General features: G+C 39.7%; 1 long non-coding RNA gene across 1 annotated transcript; it reads right to left on the reverse strand.

Moving 5' to 3' along the window:
- Window positions 1-4,036: 4,036 nt before the first annotated feature.
- On the reverse strand, window positions 4,037-15,513 carry LOC128929516 (uncharacterized). The gene is made up of 3 exons (XR_008476139.1): window positions 15,421-15,513; window positions 13,842-14,016; window positions 4,037-4,240 (listed from the first exon to the last, which is right to left on the reverse strand). It is a non-coding gene; the product is annotated as an uncharacterized LOC128929516 (long non-coding RNA).
- Between the last annotated feature and the right edge of the window lie 6,347 nt (window positions 15,514-21,860).

Consider the following 21,860-nt stretch of genomic DNA (forward strand, 5'->3'; position numbering starts at 1 on the left):
TGTTTTCTTTGGATAACAGTCTTGTTTCAGATGTGTCTTTTGACAATATTTCCTCCTACCTAGTCTGTGGGTTGTCTTCTTATTCCTTTGATATTGTCTTTGCTGAGTAGAAGTTTTAATTTTAATGAAGTCCAGCTTACCAAATTTTCTACCATATATAGTGCTTTTGCTACTTTATCTATGATATCATTGTCATACCCAGGGTCATCTAGATTTTTTGTATGTAATCTTCCAGGAGTTCTATGGCTTTTGTTTTACATTTAGGTCTGTAATCCATTTTGAGTGAATTTTTGTGATAAGACTTTTGTCTAGATTTATTTATTTATTTATTTATTTTGCATGTGAATATCTAGTTGTTCCAGCACCATTTGTTGAAAAAGCTATCTTAGCTCCATTGTATTGTTTTGGCTTCTTGGTCAAAGATCAGTTGTCTATATGTGGGTTTGTTTGTGGGCTCTGTATTCTGTTGCACTGATCTATGTGTCTATTCTTTTGTCAATATCACACTGTCTGATTACTGATGCTCTATAGTAAGTCTTAAAGTCAGGTGGTGGCAGTCCTTCAACTTTGTACTTCTCCCTCAATACTGTGTTGACTGTCTTGGGTCTTTTGCTGCTCCTCATAAACTTTAGAATCAGTTTTTCAATAGTTATAAAATAACTTCCTGGAATTTTTATTGAAATCTATAGAACTAGTTGGGAAATCTGACATTTCAAAAGTATTGAGTCTTGTTATCCATGAGCATAGATTACTTCTCCATTTACTTAGCTCTTTGACTTCTTTCATCAGAATTTTTAAAAGTTTTCTCATATAAACATTGTACATATTTTATCAAATTTATATGTTAATATTTGATTTTGAGAAGTTACTGATGTAAATGGTATTGTGCTCTTAATTTCAAATTCCACTTATTTAATGCTTATATATAAGAAAGCAATGTGCTTTTATGTGTTAACCTCATATCCTGAAACCTTGCTATAATTGCTTTGCAGGAGTGTATTTTTGTCCATATTAAAAATTTTCATGCTCATGTCATCTGTGAACAAAGACAGTTTTCTTTCTTCCTTTCAAATCTGTAGACATCTCATTTCTTTTTCTTGTTTTATTTTATAGCTAGATCTTCTAGTATGATGTTGAAAAGGGGTGGTGAGAGGGAACATCTCTGCCTTGTTCCTGATTTTAGTGGGAGAAGTTCTAGTTTCTCACCACTAACTGCACTGTTAGCTGTAGATTTGTGGTCAATATTCTTTATGAAGTTGAGGAAATCCTTTTCTTTTTCTTTTTATTTTTTGAGAGGAAGTCTCACTCTCCTAGTTTGCTGTGAATTTTAACCCCAAATTGTGTCAGATTTTGAAAAAAATTCTTTTTCTACATCTATGGATATGATCATGTAGTTTTTCCTTGTTAGACTGTTGATGTGATGGATTGTATTAATTAATTTCAAATGTTAAACTAGCCTTGCAATCCTGGTATAAGTCCCACTTGGTCTTGGTGTATAATTATTTCTATATATTGTTGGATTCAATATGCCAATATTTTATTGAGGATTTTTGCATCTATGTTTATAAGAGATGTTGGTCAGTAGTTTTCCTAGTAATGTCTTTAGTTTTAGTATTAGAGGGATGCTGGACTCATTGAATGAGTAAGAAACGATTCCTTCTGCTTCTGTCTTCTGAAAGAGAGTATAAAGAATTGATACAATTTCTTCCTTAAATGTTTGGTAGAATTCACCAGTGAATCCCCCTGGACCTAGTGCCATTTGTGAAGGGTATTAATTACTGGTTTAATCTAATAGATATAGCCATATTAAGATTGTGTACCCTTATGTGAATTTTGGCAGATGGTGTCTTTCAAGAAATTGATCCATTTCATCTAGGTTATCAAATTTATGGGTATAGAGTTGCTCATACAATTCTTGCAGTATCCTTTTACCACCCATGAGATTTGTAGTGATGTTCAGTCTTTCATTTCTGATACTAGTAATTTGCGTCCTTTGTCTAATCAGCTTTTGATTTTATTGAGTTTTCTCTCTATTGGCTTTTTAATTTCAATTTTATTAATTCCCTCTCTAATTCTTATTTCTTTTCTTCTGTTTACTTTGGATTTAGTTTGCTTCTTTGTCTAGTTTCCTAAGGTGAAAGTTTAGATTATTGATTTCAGATTTTTTTTCCTTTCTAATATATGTTGTCAGTATTATAAATTCTCCTCTAAGATCTACTTTTGATGTATTCCACAAATTTTGATAAGTAATAGTTTCATTTTTATTTAATTTAAAATATTTTAAGAATTCTTGAGTTTTCTTCTTTCACCCATGTGTTACATAGAAATATGTTGTTTAGGCCGGGCGTGGTGGCTCACACCTGTAATCCCAGCACTTTGGGAGGCCGAGGCGGGTGGATAACGAGGTCAAGAGATCAAGACCATCCTGGCCAACATAGTGAAACCCCGTCTCTACTAAAATATAAAGAATTAGCTGGGCCTGGTGGCACGCGTCTGTAGTCCCAGCTGCTTGGGAGGCTGAGGCAGGAGAATTGCTTGAACCCGAGAGGCAGAGATTGCAGTGAGCGGAGATTGTGCCACTGCACTCCAGCCTGGTGCCTGGCGACAGAACGAGACTCTGTCTCAAAAAAAAAAAAAAAAAAAAAAAATGTAGTTTAAAATTGAATTGTCATGGGGTTTTTAGCTTTCTTTTACTGATTTCTAATTCAGTCCTATTTTAGTTAACTAGTAGTTATTTTAACAAATATGTGCCTAAAATTAAGCTTGAATTAGTGCTATTACAGAAGCTGTATTACATTTCACTCAGTGAATCATGTGTTTGTATTTATATCAAGCACCTGTTATTCTAAATTAATTGTGCATATTTTTCATTTGCAATTTTTTGTGCATACATGAAAAGTCAACTGATGCTTAGTCAAATGTTAGCTCCATTAGCAGAAGAACTTGGCAAATAGTTAAATGGTTCCACTTTCAATCAGTGACACCAGATGCTTCAAATATAAAATCAGTTAAAGCAAAACCAAAAATTATTTGATTTATTAACTCAATTTATGAGCCTAAAGGTTTGAACTTTTTTCTGTCAAAAATTAAATATCTGGCATAACTTGTAAATGCTATTATAAATTAAATTAAAATTCAACATGGAAAACAGAAATTATTTGTCTTTGTGCTTATACTATGAATGTAAGTTTCACTGAAGCATAATGTGGAAAGAAAATGAACAATATTATAAACTAAATTAAGAAATCTACAGAGCACAAATGTATGTGTGATTAGCTGTAGCACAAACAGAGGCCATTATTACAACCAATCACACAGGATGCATGATACTACCAATTGAAACTGAATTTGCAGTTGACAAAATTTTATGTATTTTTATACCTAATTTTCTATATATTATAAAAATTTCTATAAATTTATATGTGAACTACAACATTGTTTCTGATGAAGTGATGTTGAATTAAAGTAACCATTAAATAAATAAATAAAATTCAGTCTTACAGTCTGAGCTTTCTTTGCTGTTCATTAGGAATCCAATTTTAGAAAATGTGTGAGCCCTTATGAAGGATTAGCTTAAAACCACAATAAGTGACCTCTGTGGTATTGAATGTATTTTGGAAACAAGTCCCTTATATTTTGGTTGTATTTCGTTCAAAACTGGTTGAAATTTTTCAATAAATAATTGAACACATGGAGCACCAAACAACTTTATCTTCCAAAGCTTTTAGTAAATTGTGATCATCGAGGATAAAATTTACTAGGAGGGAGAGAGGGCTCTTTATTCCTGTAAAAGCGCAGAAGCAGAGAACACATCCAGTGAGGGAAGATCAGAGAGTCTACATGAAATGATTTTGACATTTGCTGTACATTGGATAATCTTGACTTAGAGGAATAATATTTTGATGATGATGCTATTTTTAATTAGAAAATTTCTATTCTGAACCAGCATATAATAAAAGTGAAAAGATCACAATTTTGGATCATCTAAAATTGGACACAATATTCCAAGAAATAATAGAGATAACTTTCCATGAGCTTAGTCTTATTAAATATTTATTGAAGAAATATTTATTGAAAAATATTTATTGAAGCAACCCAGAGCTGTGCATGATGATGTGTGCCTCTAGTCCCAGCTACTGGAAGGCTGAGAAGGAAGGCTGAGGTGGGAGGACCGCATGAGTACGGGGCAGTGAGCCTTGATCATACCACTGCTCTCCAACCTGGGCCACAGAGCAAGACTCTGTCAAAAACAAAGAAACAAAAAACGATACTCAAAGCACAGTATCCTTTTAAATACAAAATAATTTTAGTTAAGACTATCCTTCATTTAGCAGGATTTGATCTGAATTTATCAGATACTTTGGAACAGGTAGAAAGGCTGTTTTCTCCTTTAAAAATACTATGCTTTTCAAAGAAGAGTCAACTACATGTGTCAACAATTTCAAATGTATCAACCATAAATATATACAGAAGATAGTGCAGGTAATTTTGTGAAAAACATTTTAACAAAGTAAGATTATATTGAAATTACTGACTCCAGAAAAATAGTAGGGGCATGAAAGTCATTAAAGCAGAACTATATTCCAAGCTTTGCACATATATTTATTTAATATACACAATCACTATAAAATTGTACCCTACTATATACACATGCATGCACGTATATGGAAATAAGTGTATTTAAAAAAATAGATTCAGATCAGAATTGTTGTATAGGCCAATATAATAATGTAATAAGACTACATTATCTGTCGATCAATAAATATATCCAAAGTATTCATTTGAATGATTGCACAGATCCCACAGCTTGGGCGGTGAGTAGGACCCCGGTCTGCAGCTGGCTACCCCCTTGTGCTTGCTCAGGCCCGCAGTGCAGACGGCTGGGTATTCACTACTGTGTTGGCTTCTCTCTGCCTTGGCTGCGGAGTATCAAAGCCCTCCCTATTTATGGGAAAATCTCCACCTCATGAATCGCGGACGAGTCATAGCCCACCTCCCACCACAGCAGGTGAAAACGTCAGATGCTGGCTTTCCAGCCTTCTGTGCATTTAGGGCCAAAGCATGTGTCAGGCTTGGCCTCGGAGCCGCCCACCACGGAGCTTGTAGCGGGAGCCAGTGAGTCAGAGGTGGAAGGCAGAAATGCCGTTATTTGGGGTCACATGGGGACTGCTGCAGTGGTCCTGGCATCCGGCGTGCAAGGACGGCACAAGTATTGCTTCAGCAATTGTGCTTAGAAGCCACCCCCCTCACCCCCCTAGCAACCCCCTAGCGAAAGCCTAAGTGGAAGCGGTGGAAGCCCAGCGGGAGAAGCAGAAGCAGCAGCTGCTGAAGCTGGTGCGGTTTGGCTGGGCGTGGCAAGGTCTTCGCAGCCCTGGCCGTGTTGACAAACTTGGCTGTGACCGTGGCTCCTGCCCAGCCCTCCTTTCTGCTGCTCATTTTCTAAGACTAGTTCTCCTGGCTGTTGTGGGATTCTGGCATCAATCATCAATCCAACATTGCATTTTGTCGTTGTGAATAATTTCCTTTTCTGCTCTTATGGGTGGAGTTTCTGCGCTCATACAAGAGAGCCACGGCTGCTATACAGGAGAGCCTTGGAGGTAACTGCAAGGACATGCACCGTTGTCAAGCCAAGAGGTCTGAGGCTCTGCTTGGGCTTGGACCACGGCAGGTGTCCCGGCTCTACACAGGACTCACATGAAGAATTTTTCAAACTGGAAACAGTAACTCAGCAGGAAGTAGGGTGCTTCAACCTTGAAAACGGCATGGAAACGAGGGAGCAACACAAGTGTCACCCTGATATCAATTGCAGTGTCCTGGTCTGTTTAGATTCACATGAAATCAGATAGTGCCTGTAACATGTGAAATGCAGATCTAGTATCCTGGTCCTTCTGGGATTTGATTTTCTTGATTACTTTTGGTTCCTGCGCTCGCTTTTACCTATCTAGTATGTTTGAACATTTATAATCGTTTAACAAAACGTATGGTCCACTAGGCTTTAGCAATAACAACTGACTAAATATTCAGCCCTATAAATTACGTATCATTACTATCCCCATTTTACACATGTGGAACTTAAAGTTTAAGAAACAATTTTCTGAGTCACAAAATTAGTGACAGAGTGTCAGAGTGAGTGGTCTGACCCCAAAGGCCAAGCTCTACAGAACTGGCTGACACCATCTTTGCTGGGCCTGCTGTCCTTTTCTATTCCTTGTCTTTTCCCCTGAAGTATGGACAACAGGAGGTTATGTCTGCAACAGACTTTAAGTTTTGAGGAAAAGGCTTGTGTCTGTGTGGGAGGGTAGGGAGAATGTGTTATTAAGCATTGCTATACTACATCAAAGAATGAGCAAGCAGACAAGAGAGGCAACAACACACCCTTTCAATTAGATTTTACACCCACATCCCTGAAATGTTCCTTGGTCAATTCTGCTGGCCAAACCCTTTTGTAGGATATTTGCTTCTCCTTTCTTGCTGAACTTTTCCAAATTTTCTCCCTTCAAGAAACCACAATTCATTACTTTGACTATATTCATAGATTTGTTCTTATTTCTTTATTATATAAGCCATGTCCTGAGGCCTCTCTCCCCCTCTGCCTGGCTCCCCTTCTCCACATCCTCCCTTCTTCTCATTTTGCCCCTTCATTTGTCTCCTGCCACCTGCCAGCCATCTCCACTCACCTTTGCCTGCACTCACCATCACAGCCCTTGGGGGACGTTCGGTTGTACCCAGAGCTCTTATGCAACATAGAAAATTCTTCTTTAACGTGACTTTGCTGATATCAATTAGAATTTCTCAAAAATAACATTATTAAGAAATCAAGAGATAAAAATACACAGAATGGAAATGTAGCCACGGTTTGGTCTGGGGAGCTTTTTGGGAGGCTCACAGCCCTGGCTATTTCTCTCTGTGTTGCTGGACAATGCACTCCAGTGTTGTTTGGACCAGCTGTGGAGCAGCTTTGTGGCTGGCTTCTCTGCCCAGCCAGAATTGGCCTCCTGTTACCTCTCTGAGTACTTCTGCCTAGGTCCGTTCCTATTTGATATGCTGCTGGCTTTGGTTCAGGTGTACAGCCGCTTTAGGACTGAGAATCAGGTGTGGCCTCCACCACCTTGGAGAGAGAAGCACATTCATGAGGTGTCCCAAGACTCCACCCCCAGCCACCTTCACCCTCATACAAGTCCTCCATTTATTCTCCTGACCCCCATTTCTACCTACTCAGTTGGACCGGTCTGTGAGATTCTCCTGACCCAGGAGTGGGAAGCAGGGTGCTGTTGTATTTTTCAGTTCCTTTCCCTACTGGAATCTCAGCTTCCTACTCAGATTTTACCCTACAGCAGTGAAGCATGTGCTTATGCTGAAGCAGCCACATATGACCAAACAAGGAAGACTAACCAGTGACATTACATAACTAGATTGACTAGATAGCTTAGTTCAATGAGGAAAATTAGAAAGAAAGGCCAAGGTGCTTATCCTGTCAAGCAAGGTGTAGCATTGGCTTTCTACGTGGTGGTAGGAAATGTCTGCGGGTCCCACTAACTGGAGATACCACTGCAATTAGTAAGTATGGTCACATTTATTAAATTCTATGCTCCCCCTTCAATATGCTAATGGACCCTGGTGAGAAATGCTGGAAAAGACATATTAACAAGATTTGAGGGGAGAGGAGAGAAAAAAAAGTAAGAAAGAAGAGATATAGGGGAGAGAAGAGAAAAGGGAATGTATGGGATGAAACATCATTGCATATTGATGGATGCTCTGACATGCATTGCTAGTCAGTCATGGTGCCGAAAATAGGACCGTGAATCATTTCTGTTGTAGACTTTAAATAGGGATGTGAGGGGGGCAAAGGGAAGGGAAGACAGTAGAGAGACAGGCAAGAGAAACACGTACAGACTGTGCACATCACCATTTCCCTCGTCACATTGCATTGAGCATTTTCTCATTGACTTGACTTGCTCCTTTCTCCACCTTCCCTGTGTCCAGGCCTTTCAAAGGCAGGTATTGAAGCTGTTATAATCGGTATCTGGAAATTTAATTTTTAATTTAAATATGGTGAGGCCAACAGATCAGGAGATGACTGCCTTTGAAAAGACAGTTTGTGAGTCACAGTTCCCCAGCAAGGGGCCCACCACACCTCAAAAGCCACAGGAAGCACCAGGGCCAGTCAGGAGCCAGAGGCAGGGCTGGTGGCAGGGGGTGGTTGGATGGTGTGGATAGTCCTTCTGTGGTTTCTCAGTGAAGGAATGGGTGAGGCAGAGTAAGCGAGTGAGGCAGAGTAAGCAGCTGAGCAGACTTAGAATTGGATAGTTTGAATAATTTCAGCAAGCTCTGGGACATATGGGGGTCTCCAGTTGTCTACTTCTCGCCCTGGGGTGATTTAAGGCAGGGGAATAGTGCCCCAGACTACAGACATCTGATAAAAGGAGTCAGGTGGAGAGTATGAACTTGGGATTGGTTAGAATGCATATCAAAGGCATGCTCATGGGGAGCATGAGAAAGTTGTCTGTTATCTCTGGGAATTAGCTAATCGTGGAGGGGCAGTTCCTCTCTAGGATGAGAAGGCCCCAAGATATCAAAGCATCATAAAATGTAACATGTGTGATTAATAGAGAGATTAGAGCAGAAACAGAAAGATGCTCAGGCACACGCTCAATGTGGAAAATCCTTGCTTCTCATCTTGGCCCTTTGAAGTAAGCAGGGGCACATTCCTAGTCGCCTGCTGTCTGGCTCCAGTGTGGCTAGCCAAGTTCATGGGTATCAGGTTGCTAGATCCAGCTGCCTTATTGATACCATTGGTGACACTTAAATCTCAGAACATTGTTTTTTCTGTTTTCCTCACTTCATTTATGCAATATATATTTCTTGAGCAGCCAAGGATTGAGTAGGCACTGGGGCTAAGCCATAGATTGATTGAACTGATGGTCTCAGTTCACACCTTCCCTAGCTCTACTACCTATATAAAGTGACTTTCCAGTTCCTTTCATTAAGAGCTGGAATCTGTTACCCTGGTTTGGCTTTGTACTTTGCAGTGGCCAAAAGAATTCAGCACAAATCATGTGCTGGTGCTGAGCCTAGGCCTCAGGAGGTCTTTATGTGCTTCAGTGCTTTTTCCTGGAGCTTCACCCCCACCATAAGGACAAGTCTAAGCTAGCCTGGTGGAGGATGAGACACCAGATGGAGCAGAGATAAATTTTCCTTGCTGAGGGCATCCTTACCAGCTAGCCCTTGTCCATCTGCTGATTGAAGGTACATGAACAAGCCCAGCCAGCATCGTCAGCAGGGCTGCCCAACCAGTTCTATACTCATGAGCAAAAACGAATGTTTAATTCTGTATGCCATATAAGGATTTAGGGTTGTTTGATATGCAGCATTATTTTGGTGCAGTAGAAAATGGATATAAAATATGTAGGTGAAAGGGAGAAGACTGATCCTTGTATGTTTCCTAAACAATACTGGAGACAGGTATTTTCAGACCAGAGTAGAAAGTGAGGGCTTGATGGCGTCATATAGAAGAGGTTTCTCACCCAGAATGGATGGTCAGAAGAACTTTTGGAAGAAGTTGAGCTCTGGGAATGAAGGAGATATGGAAAATAGCTACAGAAAGAAGGTGGCTTAAATGACAGTGCAGCAAGGGGGATGGTCAGGGTTCTCTAGAACCCTATTAGGGACAGAACTAATAGGACAGATATTTATGTAAAGGGGAGTTTATTAAGGAACATTGACTCACACAATCACAAGGTGAGGTTCCACAATAGGCCTGCTGCAAGCTGAGAAGCAAGGAAGCCAGTCTGAGTCCCAAAGCCAAAGAACTTGGAGTCCAGTGTTTGAGGGCAGGAAGCATCCAGCACAGGAGACAGAAGGAGACCAGAAAACTAAACTAGTCTAGTGTTTCCTCATTCTTCTGCCTGCTTTTATCCTAGCCATACTGGCTGCTGATTAGATGGTGCCCACCCAGATTGAGAGTGGGTCTGCCTCTCCCAGTCCACTGAATCAAATATTAATCTCCTTTGGCAACACCCTCGCAGACACAACCAGGAACAATACTTTTCATCCTTCAATCCAATCAAGTTGACCCTCAGTATTAACCATCTCAGATGGAGATACAGGTTCAGGGGTGAGAGGGAAGATGCTGGGGACTTCCAGGACTTCAGGGTGACTGGAGTTGTGTGTGTGTGTGTGCACGCACTCGCATGCATGTGTGCCAGGGGTTGGTCAACATTAAAGCAAGGACTTGTCAGGTCATCTTAGACTTACGTCATGCTTTATTCAGAAGTCAGTGGAAAACTACTTAAGACTTTTCAGCAAGGGAGTGACACAATTCAGTTTACATTTTGAACCACATTTTCTGCGAAGGTAGAGGCTTGATTGGAAGTAGTGCACTGGGACCTGAGAAGCCATTAAAGAGGTCTTTAACTGAGATAATCAATGCCAGAAGCCTGATATAAGGCATTGTCTTGGGGACAGATAAACATGGGGGGTAAAATTGACTTGCAAAACATGTAAAACTTTCAAAACTTGTCAAATAGCTTATAAACATTTTAAAAAGAAAAATGATAAATTTCATTATGATCAATGCACATATTACCAGCTCCTCTGATTCTTCTTCTGTCTATCAAACTTGATCTCAGGACAGGCATGTTTTAAATAATGGCTGAGCTAACACTTACCTGCTGGACTGAAATCCTTCATTTGGCTTTTCATGGCTATTATCTGCATCACTAAATGGTGGCTGTCACATTCCTTTGGCAGTTCTCTGGCTTTATGCTCCAAAGACTTGCTGAGACAAATGTCTATCTCAGGTCTTCAGACACTATAGGAACCTGAAGGCATGGTTAGAGGGTACCCCTGTTGCCAGCAATGGCAGAGAGCTGTTCAAGGTGAACGTTTTCATGATACAGCATTTGACGGCTCTGGAAGGTGGCCACAGAAGCCCAAATGGAAGCTGCCTTTAATCTGTGAGATGGGAATTTAAATTGCACTTGCTATGTACAAATTGTTCATCCTGCCATGTCATGAGGGGGCTCAACTATAGAGAGCATGGCATGAGTTGACACTTGAAGCCAAATATATTTGAGAGAGACAGATCTCCTGCAGAGGAAGGAAGGGTCCCTGTCCCATCACAAAACTAAGCTGAGGTGACAAAGTGGTGGTGTAGACCAGCACTAGGTATTTAGGGAACTTCATCCCATTAGAACCAGAGATATGGGAAGATCTCATTAAATCAAAGGGGGTCAGGCATGTTCTTTTTCAGGATACCTTTGTGCTAGACAGAGACATAGGCCTTATGTCCACAAACATACATGAATAACAGTAGTGGCTAACACTCACTGCAGCCCATATGAAGTAAACACTGTTAATATTACAATTTTATACAAAAGACAAAATTGCAGTATGCAAAGGCTAATTTGCACAAAGCCAGGTGGTTCACAAGTCATGGACCTGGGCTTGGAACAAAGGTCCAGTGGAACCCAAAACTGATGCTCTTTTTATTTACCCAAGGTCTGGCTTTGAGACCAGGCTGCAACCAGGTTCTAGTTCCTAGAGATTGTGGGGACAGGTGGACAAGCAACAGTGAGGGAGCGGGACTCACTCAGGGGAGGCAAGACCTCAGCCCAGGAGAAACATGGGTAATGGAACCCATACACAGAGAGGAGCTGAGATCCAGTAAAGGGAACTGAGGTGCAAAGTTTCAGGGCCCAGTCATCAGAACCAGGATCGCAGAATGCATTGTAGACTGCTTCAGTCCCTCTCACTCTTGTCAGAATTGGAGCTCTACTTGAAAAGTTTATCCCACAGGTGTAGCACTGACATAGAAATAATTGCAGAGTATGCTTACTTGAATACCTGTTCTCTTCTTCTTTTGTATTACAATTCCAGAGTTTAGTTTAGCACTTGGGGGCCCAAATAAGCCATACATTTTTAAGCCTCTCCTGTAGATGGATGTGACCACATACTTTATGTTCTAGCCACCAACAGATAGCTAGAAATGAAATGAACATTCTCTAGGAAGTGTTCGTTAAGAAGAAGGAGCATGTTCTTTTTGTTGCTTTCTCCTCACTGCAGACTAGCATTTGGACATGATGGCTGGAGCACAAGCAGCCATTCTGTACTGTAAAGTCCCATCTCAAGAAGGCAGGGATGCATAGTAGACATGAACAGCTTTGGACTACCTCTCTTTACATCACTTTTACATGTAAGAGTAATGAACTATATCTGCACGTATGTACATTATATTGCTGCAAACCTAATCCTAACTTAATCACTGAGCTTATAATTCCTGCTTTACTTTCACACTAGAGAAATATTTCTTCTCAATGTTCCATTGAAATCAGTGTAGCACTAATGAGGTATTGGTGGAATGGCACTGGAAGCTGTAACACTGATGCATTCTTTATCATCTTGTCTTATCAGTGCAAAGAGCTGACTTTAGAAGTTGAAGGAATTTACTTTTTAAAAAAATTCTAGTTTCCACATTCAATTCTCTTGATTGCAATGTAATGTATAACACCAAGGGTCTTTGAAAAAAACTGTACTAATGCATTTTGAACACAGTAACCAAGATACACACATTCCTGAATGACATCAAAGAGGCGCACTTACCCCTAGATGCAATATTCAAAAGTTTCTAAGAAGATTTGAATAAAATATTATGACACCTAATAACATAGAAATTTTTCTCATCTGGACAAAGACTAAAACTTCATTTTACTGCTTGTCAGCAGATATAAATCTGAAGCTGAATTTAAAAGCTTCTCCATATGCTCGGGCACACCACCATCCTGAGCTAAGTTTAAATCACAGCCTTGTCCTATCATATGTTTCTATCTTCAAGTGGGGAGTGGATGTGGGGGAAGAGGGTGGGTTGAGATTTCCCGTTTAAGGTGATAAATGCTGTCACGGGACCATCTGCCATGGTCTTCGTATCTCATGACTCAGAGATACAGCTTTTGGAACAGAAAAGGATCTGGTTAAAATTCCAGCTTTACTACAGGGTATTTGCATGATGCCCAGGGGTTGATCAAGCCCTCCAGTCTCTGCTTCCTCATCTATATAACTGGATAAAAACCACCAAATATTTTGTGTAACATGAGACAATGAAGGGAGGAAACTAGATGCCTGGCCTCACCCCCTACTCCCTTTCTGTCTCACAAAGGTGCTGTAAACCCAGGCCCATTCTTAGGGGAAAACAATTATTTTTACGCCTCTCAATTGTTAACCCAATGAGATACCATTTAAAGGACAGAATGTGAGTTTGAGGCACTAATGCTCTGCAGGCTGGGCTCTGGCTCACAGAGTCTTGTCCTTTCCAGGTGATTCTCCACCAGTGCATAAAGGCAGTGTTTTTGGGAGAAGCCTCCTCCCGAGGCTGGCCCGGCTTGGAGTTCCTACAGGTCTGTGTCTTGCTGTTATTTTGGAGGTGTTCATCTTGGTGCTCACTGTGTTAGCAAGTGAGAGCATTTGGCACATTTGAACCCACTCGCTTTGTCCTGAAATAGCCTGCAGAGTCTTCGTGCTGCACCTTCTCTGGAGCAGCTCCACTTCTGTATTTTTTTTTTCACTTCTGTATTTTAAATTGAATTCTCCAGTTCTGCTGTGCAAAATCTCCAACTCAATGAACAGCAGCCTCAGTGGATGGTTTCCGTGCATACATCCAGAAAAATGGGAAAGTTTAATTGCATACATTGTACGAGAAAGTGATCTTCTCATGGCTACTGAGCGAGTATTTGTTAGCATGTCATTGATGCTAAATCCTAATGGTTGATACTGACATTAAACTCAGCAACACCTGAGAAAGCTGGAGTTGTATGCAATATGCCATCCAATGCTTCCCATATGCCCACCTTCCTGTTGTGGGATGCAAAGGAAAACACATGAATGCACAGGCAAATATTCTTAAACACACTTTGGGGCCAGGGGATGGTGAAGCCAACTGATTGGCAAAATCTCCCCTTTTCTTCTTTTTAGAGAAATTGCCAGTTGCATATAAATGAGGCTTGTTGAATTGGAAAGTCTTCTCTGAATAATTAGGGTAAATTGAACATGAGCCTGTTCTCAATGTGTTTCTTGTATTTCTAGAAATTTTAATTTATCAAAAAAAAAAAAAAAAGAAAAACAGCAGAAAAGGTAAATAGAGAAAATAAATAGTAGATCTACAGATAATGGTTAAGTAACTGCAGATTTTCAAGGTGTTAAAGCTAGTTTAGGTTTTCACATACACATCTGAGGTTTTGGTTGTAGAGAGACAAGTATAAATTTTATCATACTACCAAATTATAAAAATCCTATACAAACTGCAAAGTACTTAACTTTCCTTCCTATTCTTTCTCCACTTTTGTAAACACTTCCCCTCTTTTAGCTGAAATGTTCTTAAACATAATTTGTCCCAGAGCTCAAATATGATCAAATTGATGGCTCTTGTGGCATTTCTGTCCTAAATTTACCAATGAGGATATTAAGATTATTAAAGACATTTATTTAATGATCTAGAAGATTTCAAAATCAAACTCCAGACATGAATAAAGACTTTGCTATTAAAAGCATGCCATAAATAAATGAACACATATATAATAAAGGTCTCCACAAGAAATTATTTTCCCAATTATTTGTTTTTAAATTTTCTAGTGTATCTAATATTTCACACACATATTTTATATAAATATGAATATGTAGCATCTTCATGAAAGGAGAGGAGTAATTTATGAGAATGAACACATTCTAGTTCAATCAATGTTGTTCTCAACCTTCCTTTGTAGAAAGAGGGCTGATTAAAACAATGTTTGTGTGATTCATTTACATTCTGTATTAGATGAAGTCTTAGCGTATCACAAATATAGTTCCACATAAATGAATGAACATACTTAATCAACTTAAAAGTATTCACTGTATGTACTTTGGAGGATTGGGTTCTCAGCTTCAAATCTATTGATATTTGGGGCCAGGTCACGCTGTGTCGGGGGCTGCACGGTGCATTGTGGAATGTTGAGCCGTACTCCCAGCCTGTGCTCTCCAGATACAGAAGGAGCTCCCCCATGCTCCTCCCCAGGTGTGACAACTAAAAATAAAATTTCCAGATATAGCCATATTTCTGCTGGAGTAAAAAATTGCATCTGATAATAGCCACTGGCAGTAATTCCCCTCTCAAACTAAAAAGTGGGTTACATTCTTCAGTATTTTGTAAATTATTAATGGCTTATCAACGTTGTTTGCTCAGTTGCATCTAGTACACCAGCATGCAGTCTTTCCCAGGGCTGCGCAGCTAGTGTGCACTCCCATGCCTTTTACAGATGCCAGGCTTGTTCACTTCACCACCCTGTGATTCAGGGTGCAAAAAGTGGCAGGCATCTCACTTGTTCTTTGCATAACTAAAGGGAGCTAATAATTATTCCTTCCCTTAATTGCTCATTCACTTAACAAGGACACAGGAGGCGCCTCTCATAGGCTGAGCATTGTTGTAGGCTCTGGAGACAGGTCCACGGGCAAAGCAGGTCTGATGTCCTTGTTCTCATGGTGAGGCTGGCAGCTTCATGGGCGACAAAGATGAGGAAGGAAACAACAAAAAACGGAAGTATATAATATTATATCATATTATATAATGAAGTAAATTATGCAACAAATTGAAAGGTGATAAGCCATATTGAAAAAGAAAATGCAACCAAGGTAAGAGGATTTAGAAATTCAGTAAGGGAGAATGTCGGAATGTAAATGGAGTGATCCAGTTGGATTTAATTGAGCCAGGGGACACTTGAATGCAGACTTCATCGAGGTGAAGAAGTGAGCCTGCTGGCATTTGGAGTGGGACTTCGTGGCAGAGGAAGCAGGCCTGTGCAAGGGCCCTGAGGTTGAAACACAGTTGGCCCATATGGCTGTAGCAGCTCATGCCACAGGATCATTGAGTTGCCAGGCTATGAGGAGCCTTGTGGTCACCATAAAGAATTGAGCTTTTCCCTGAAAGGAATGGAGAGCCACTGAATGGTTTGAGCACAGAGGTGATGCAAAGTCACTTATGTTTCACCAGAGTCAGTCCTGTTATTGAGCAACAGGGTCACTCCTGCTATTAAGTCTTCCATAAACTGCTGGAAGACAAAAATAGCAGCTGACACTCCAGTTAGGATGCTAGAACAGTGATCCAGACCAGTGGAGACAGTGACCTGGACTCCATAATTAGGAGGGATATAAAAGGGAGGAGGAGTGAGAACCACATAGCCAAACTCAACAGTGAGGCTTCAAAGCCTGCTTCCTTCTCAGGGAGCAGGGAGAGATATCAGAGTGCAGGTCAGTAAGTAGTCGCCTGTGTCTTTGTGAAGAACTGGAAGATGGTGTCATCCCAACTGAATGTTCTCTGCATGATGGAATTGAGAAGTTCTGACTGCCTTCTAGGAAGGTAGGACGGTAAGGAATGGGCTCTGAAATAAACAGGTTTTCAGCCATGTACCTGCTCCATCATCTCCAATTCCACTCCTCATTCATTTATTTAGCAAACATGTGTTGACCTTCCTGGCTGTGAACCTCAGGATCCTGGCAGGCCCATCAGGAGAGTGGATTGTCGATGGGAATATAGACACTTTTTTACCTTTAGAGTTCTGGGTCTTAGAACCTGCCCTGTTTTATGCTGCTCAGGCTGCTATTGCAAATACCATAGCCTGGGTGGCTTGCACAACAGAGTTCTTTTCTCACAGTCTGAAGCCTGGGCAGCCTGAGATCAGGGTGCCAGCACGGTCAGGTTCTGGTGACGGCCTTCATCCAGGTTGGCAGATGACTGTCCTCCTGGAGTGTCTTTACTTGGGAGAGAAGAGACAAAAGAAGCAAGCTTTCTCCTGTCTCTTCTTATAAAGGTACTAATTTCATGGAGGAGGGCACTATCCTCATGATCTCACCACCTCCCAAAAGCCCTACCTCTTAATACTGTAACATTGGGGATTCAAATTTCAACTTATGAATTTGGGGGGCTGGAAACATTCAGTCTATAGGACTCCCCATTCCAATTCTCTTATACTTCCTAAAAGTGCTGGCCTGTTCTCCGAGAGCTCTCACATCTCAATGTTGATTTCAATTCCTCAGGTGTAGGGCACCTCAGTGACCCATGCAGTGGGGATGCAGCAAGCAGTAGATGGTAGATGTGAAACTTCCACTCCTAGAGTCACAGCATTCTGTAGTCTTTCTATTAGAAATCCAGCTTCCTACAATTGCACCGTTACCAGAAACGTGGCAAACAAGGTCTGCATAGCAGTCTCCTGTCTTTTGCAATCACATTTTTATCATTACATTAAACTGTTCCAGCTAGAGAATGAGCAGAATTGTAATTTTTATAATAAATGGTGATATTTTATGTTTGCATTACTTGATTTTCATTTTTCATATTTACTTTGTTAGTTAAAGAAAGCTCCAGCCAACACACCCTAATAAAAATGGTGCATGCCTACATCAAAACAACTCATGCACACCATAAATATATACACCTACTAAGAATCCACAAAAATTAAGAAGAAAAAGAAAATTAACTAATATTTCAGAGAAGCCTTAACATAGGTGTTCATTTTTCTGTTCATGCACATGTGATCAATGCTCCAATTTGAGGTCTCTTAATACTGCTCCCCAGAATGTAAATGGAAATTGAGGAACTTGAACCAGAGGTCATCATGTTTTTTAACCTAATTGACAGAAGTTTTATCTCCTAGAGTGAAAAAAAATGATACTCTTGCTTTGTTGTAACTTAGAGACAATACAAGACAAGATTTGACAGGATCCTGTAGAACTGAAAGGTGTTTTTTGTTTTTGTTTTTAATGGATGTATTAATGTGATTTTCCTAGCCCCGAGTCTCACATACACCCACATCCACACTCCCATACCACACTAGGTAAATAGACATTTTTTGTACCTTTTGAGCATCAGACCTTTCAACTACATATAATTACAGAGTAAAAGGAACTCAGCTTGCTGTATCAAGATTTTGTCTAATAAGAAAGCGAAAATACACAGAGAAAAAGAATATAGTGTATATTCCCTGTGCGCCTGTTTGTGGTCAACCAAGTAAATGAGATCAGAGTTTTGGAATCTGAAATGCCTGGGTATGAGTCCTGGGATATCTTGGTTTCTTCATCTGTAAAAATAAGGCAGCAGTACCTGGCAGGCTCTACTTCTCTATCCTTTGTTTGAAGGCTGACCTCTAGCGAGATCAGCTGAATGTCTGACTATCTGGATTCAACCATGGGAAACAGTGTCCTAGGGCTAGAGGGGAATGAGATAATTATTCCTCCTCATCCTCTGCCTACTGGCCCACCATTGCTGTCCTCCATGGAGGCACAGAGTGCTCTGTAAGGCCATTCATTTTGCGCAAGTTCTGGGGACACCATCCCTTCTACTTGGCCTCTTAAGACCTAATCCCTGAGTGTTTCATCTGCTCCTTTTGTGTTCTCTTCATCATGAAAACACCTTTGTAAATTGTTCCTTCATTAATGTCTCTTTAGCCACCCTTGTGTATGCACCATCTGTTCCTGCCAGCACCTTGAGGCAGGCCTGTAGGATTAGGGTTAGGATTGGGCAAATGAAGGCATGTAAATTGTTGCGCATCACACCTGGTTTACGGAAGTTCTCCAGACTTAGTAGTAGGTACTTAGTGAGGGTTGGTTCCTTCCCCATAATACATGGTCACAGGAAAAGGTCAGGAACAGATGGTGCATACACAAGGGTGGCTAAAGAGACATTAATGAAGGAACAACCTTAAAATATTAATATTTTATGTCGTCTCTGTGTAGTCTTCTGATATTGTGTAAGATTATCAGGGTTAGGGGTAGAAATGTTTCTGCATGATGCTACACACACTGTTTCAAAAAGCAACTAAGGAGAAATCTACGTTAAAGCAACACCGACCAAAGCCCGTGTCCTCTTTTCGCACTTTATAACATTGCTGCATTGAAGAGTGACCTTCAGTAGTGTGGTAAAAAGAACCCCGACAAAATGTTGGGAAACTTGTTTTCTGGTTCTGGCTGGAGACTTACTGGGACTTGATATAATGATCTCAAAGGCTCCTTTCAGTTCTAAAATTATATAAACAGTTAAAATTTTATAACATTTATACATTTAATATGATATGTATTTGGGGAACACTTCTTGTAGGTGGTAGGATTTGAACTAGACACTGAAGCAGGGTGTGATCTGGGGAAGCACAGAGTCCTGCCAAGGAGATCAGAGTCTGAGGGAAGATGGAGAAGTATTTGATGTGATTATGCTAACTTCAAAAAACAAGTTGGACACTGATTCCTCTTCTTTTATTTTCTGGAAGAGCTTATGTATGATTTATGAGTTTTAAATGATAATATTTAATATAATTTATCAGTGACAAACCATCAAAGCCTATAGATTATTTTGTGGAAAAGTTAAAAAATATGGAGTTACTTTCCTTAATAGTTAGAAAATGATTCATATTTTCTATTTCTTTTTGTGTCAATTTTGATAAATTTTATTTTTCTAGAATTTGATATTTTCATCTGAATTTTAAATTTTATTGGGATAAAACAGTTTACTCAGTCGTCTTATGACTTTTTTATTTTTATTTTTAAATTACATATTTCTTTGTTTATTTTATTTATTTATTTATATTTAAGGCAGGATCTCACTCTGGCACCCAGGCTAAAGTACAGTGGCACAACAGTAGTTCAATCTAGCATTGAACTCCTGGGCTCCAGTGAGTTCTACCACAGCTTCCCAGGTATCTAGGGCTATAGGTATACACCACCATGCCTAGCTAATTTTTTGTTTTTGTAGAGATGGGGTCACACTCTGTTTCCTAGGCTCATCTTTACCTCTTGGCTTCAAGCAATTCTCTGGCCTCTGCCTTGCAAAGTGCTGAGATTACAGATATGAGCTACCACTCCCAGCATTTTATGACTTTCCAATATCTGTTGGATGCATAGTGTAGTTTTGCTCCCCTTTTTCTTGGTGTTGGTGATTTTGGGGCCTTTCCTTTTTTTTTTTCTTGACTAGTCTCATCAGAAATTTATCTTATTAAATTTGTCAAAAAACCTAACTTTTAACTTTGTTAGTTTTAATTGTATGTTTGCTTTTTGTTTTGTTAATTTGTACTTGTATTCTGATATGTTTTCACTTTGTGTCCCTACCCAAATCTCATCTGGAATTGTAACCCCCAAGTTTTGAGGGAGGGACCTGGTGGGAGGTGACTGGATCATGTTGGTGGTTTCCCACATGCTGTGCCTGTGATAGTGAGTGAGTTCTCACAAGATCTGATGGTTTTAAAAGGGGCTCTTCCCCCATGCTAGCTCTCTTTCCTGCTGCTTTGCAAAGAAGGTACTTGCCTCTCCTAGGCTTTCTGCTATGATTAAGTTTCCTGAGGCCTCCCCAGCCATGCGGAACTGTGAGTCAGTTAAACTGCTTTCCTTTATAAATTACCCAGTCTTGGGTAGTATCTTTATAGCAGTGTGAAAATGTGCTAATACAATCTCAAATGTTTTCTTCCTTCTGTTTTAAAATAGTTATTTTTTTCTAACTTTCGATTTGGATACTTAGCTCATTTATTTTCAGCATTCTTTACTAATATTTGATAGAAAATTATAATTTCTAAGTGTATATTTGCAGCATCTCATATGTGGTTAATATAATTTTTAAATTATTGTGTAGTTCACAGTATTTTCTATATTTCATTATGATTTATTCTTTCATGTACATGTTACCATAAAATATATTGTCTTCCAAATACATGGAATTTTTCAATTGTCATTTTTCTGTTCATTTCTTTTTATATTTAAATAAATGTTATTTTATATAAACATGATGTTACAATATACACATATAATAAAATGGTTACTATAGTGAAACAAATTACCATCATCTCATTTAGTTATCTATAATTCCTCCTGTGGTGAAAACAGCTATATTCTACTCATGTAGAAAAATCCTGAATACGATACCCTATTATTCACTGTTGTCCTTGTGCTCTTCATTAGATCTTTCTACTTGTTCATTCTACATATGTTTTGCTACTTTTTGTTTTTGACCTACATCACCCCATTTCTTCCCCAACTGTTGTATTCTGTCTCTATATATTTGTTCTCTATTTTTTCTAGAGATCTCATATAAGTGAGTTCATGCAATATTTTTCTGTGTCTAGCTTATTTCACTTAGTATAATATGTCCCAGGCCCATCTATGTTGTGCAAGTAGCTGATCTTTCTCTGTTGTTTTTGTTTTGTTTTTAGACAGGGTTCTGTTATGTCACCCAGGCTAGAGGGCAGTGGTGTGATCTTTGTTTAAAAGAGACGGGGTTTCACCATGTTGCCCAGGATGTTCTAAATTTTTTTTTAAAGATATGGGGCTCTCACTACGTTGTCCAACCTGGTCTCAAACTCCTGGCTTCAGGCTATTCTCATTGGCCTCCCAGACTGCTGGAATTACAAATGCGACTCTTTGCACCTAGCCAAGATCTCCTCCTTTTTAATTTTTTTAAATTTACTTTATTTAATACTTTAAGTTCTGGAATACATGTGCAGAGCGTGCAGATATGTTACATAAATATACACGTGCCATGGTGGTTTGCTGCATCCATCAACCTGTCATCTACATTAGGAATTTCTCCTAATGCTATTTCCCCCCAGCCCTGCACCCTCCAACAGGCCCCTGTGTGTGATGTTCCCCTTCCTGTGTCCATGTGTTCTCATTGTTCAACTCCCACTTGTGAGTGAGAACATGCAGTGTTTAGCTTTCTGTTCCTGTGTTAGTTTGTTGAGAATGATGGTTTCCAGCTTCATCCATGTTGCTGCAAATAACATAAACTCATCCTTTTTTATGGCTGCATAGTATTCCATGGCATATGTGTGCCACATTTTCTGTATTTAGTCTGTTTTATGGGC

The sequence above is a fragment of the Callithrix jacchus genome, chromosome 14, assembly GCF_049354715.1.
Source record: "Callithrix jacchus isolate 240 chromosome 14, calJac240_pri, whole genome shotgun sequence".
In the NCBI taxonomy this organism is placed as follows: domain Eukaryota; kingdom Metazoa; phylum Chordata; class Mammalia; order Primates; family Cebidae; genus Callithrix; species Callithrix jacchus.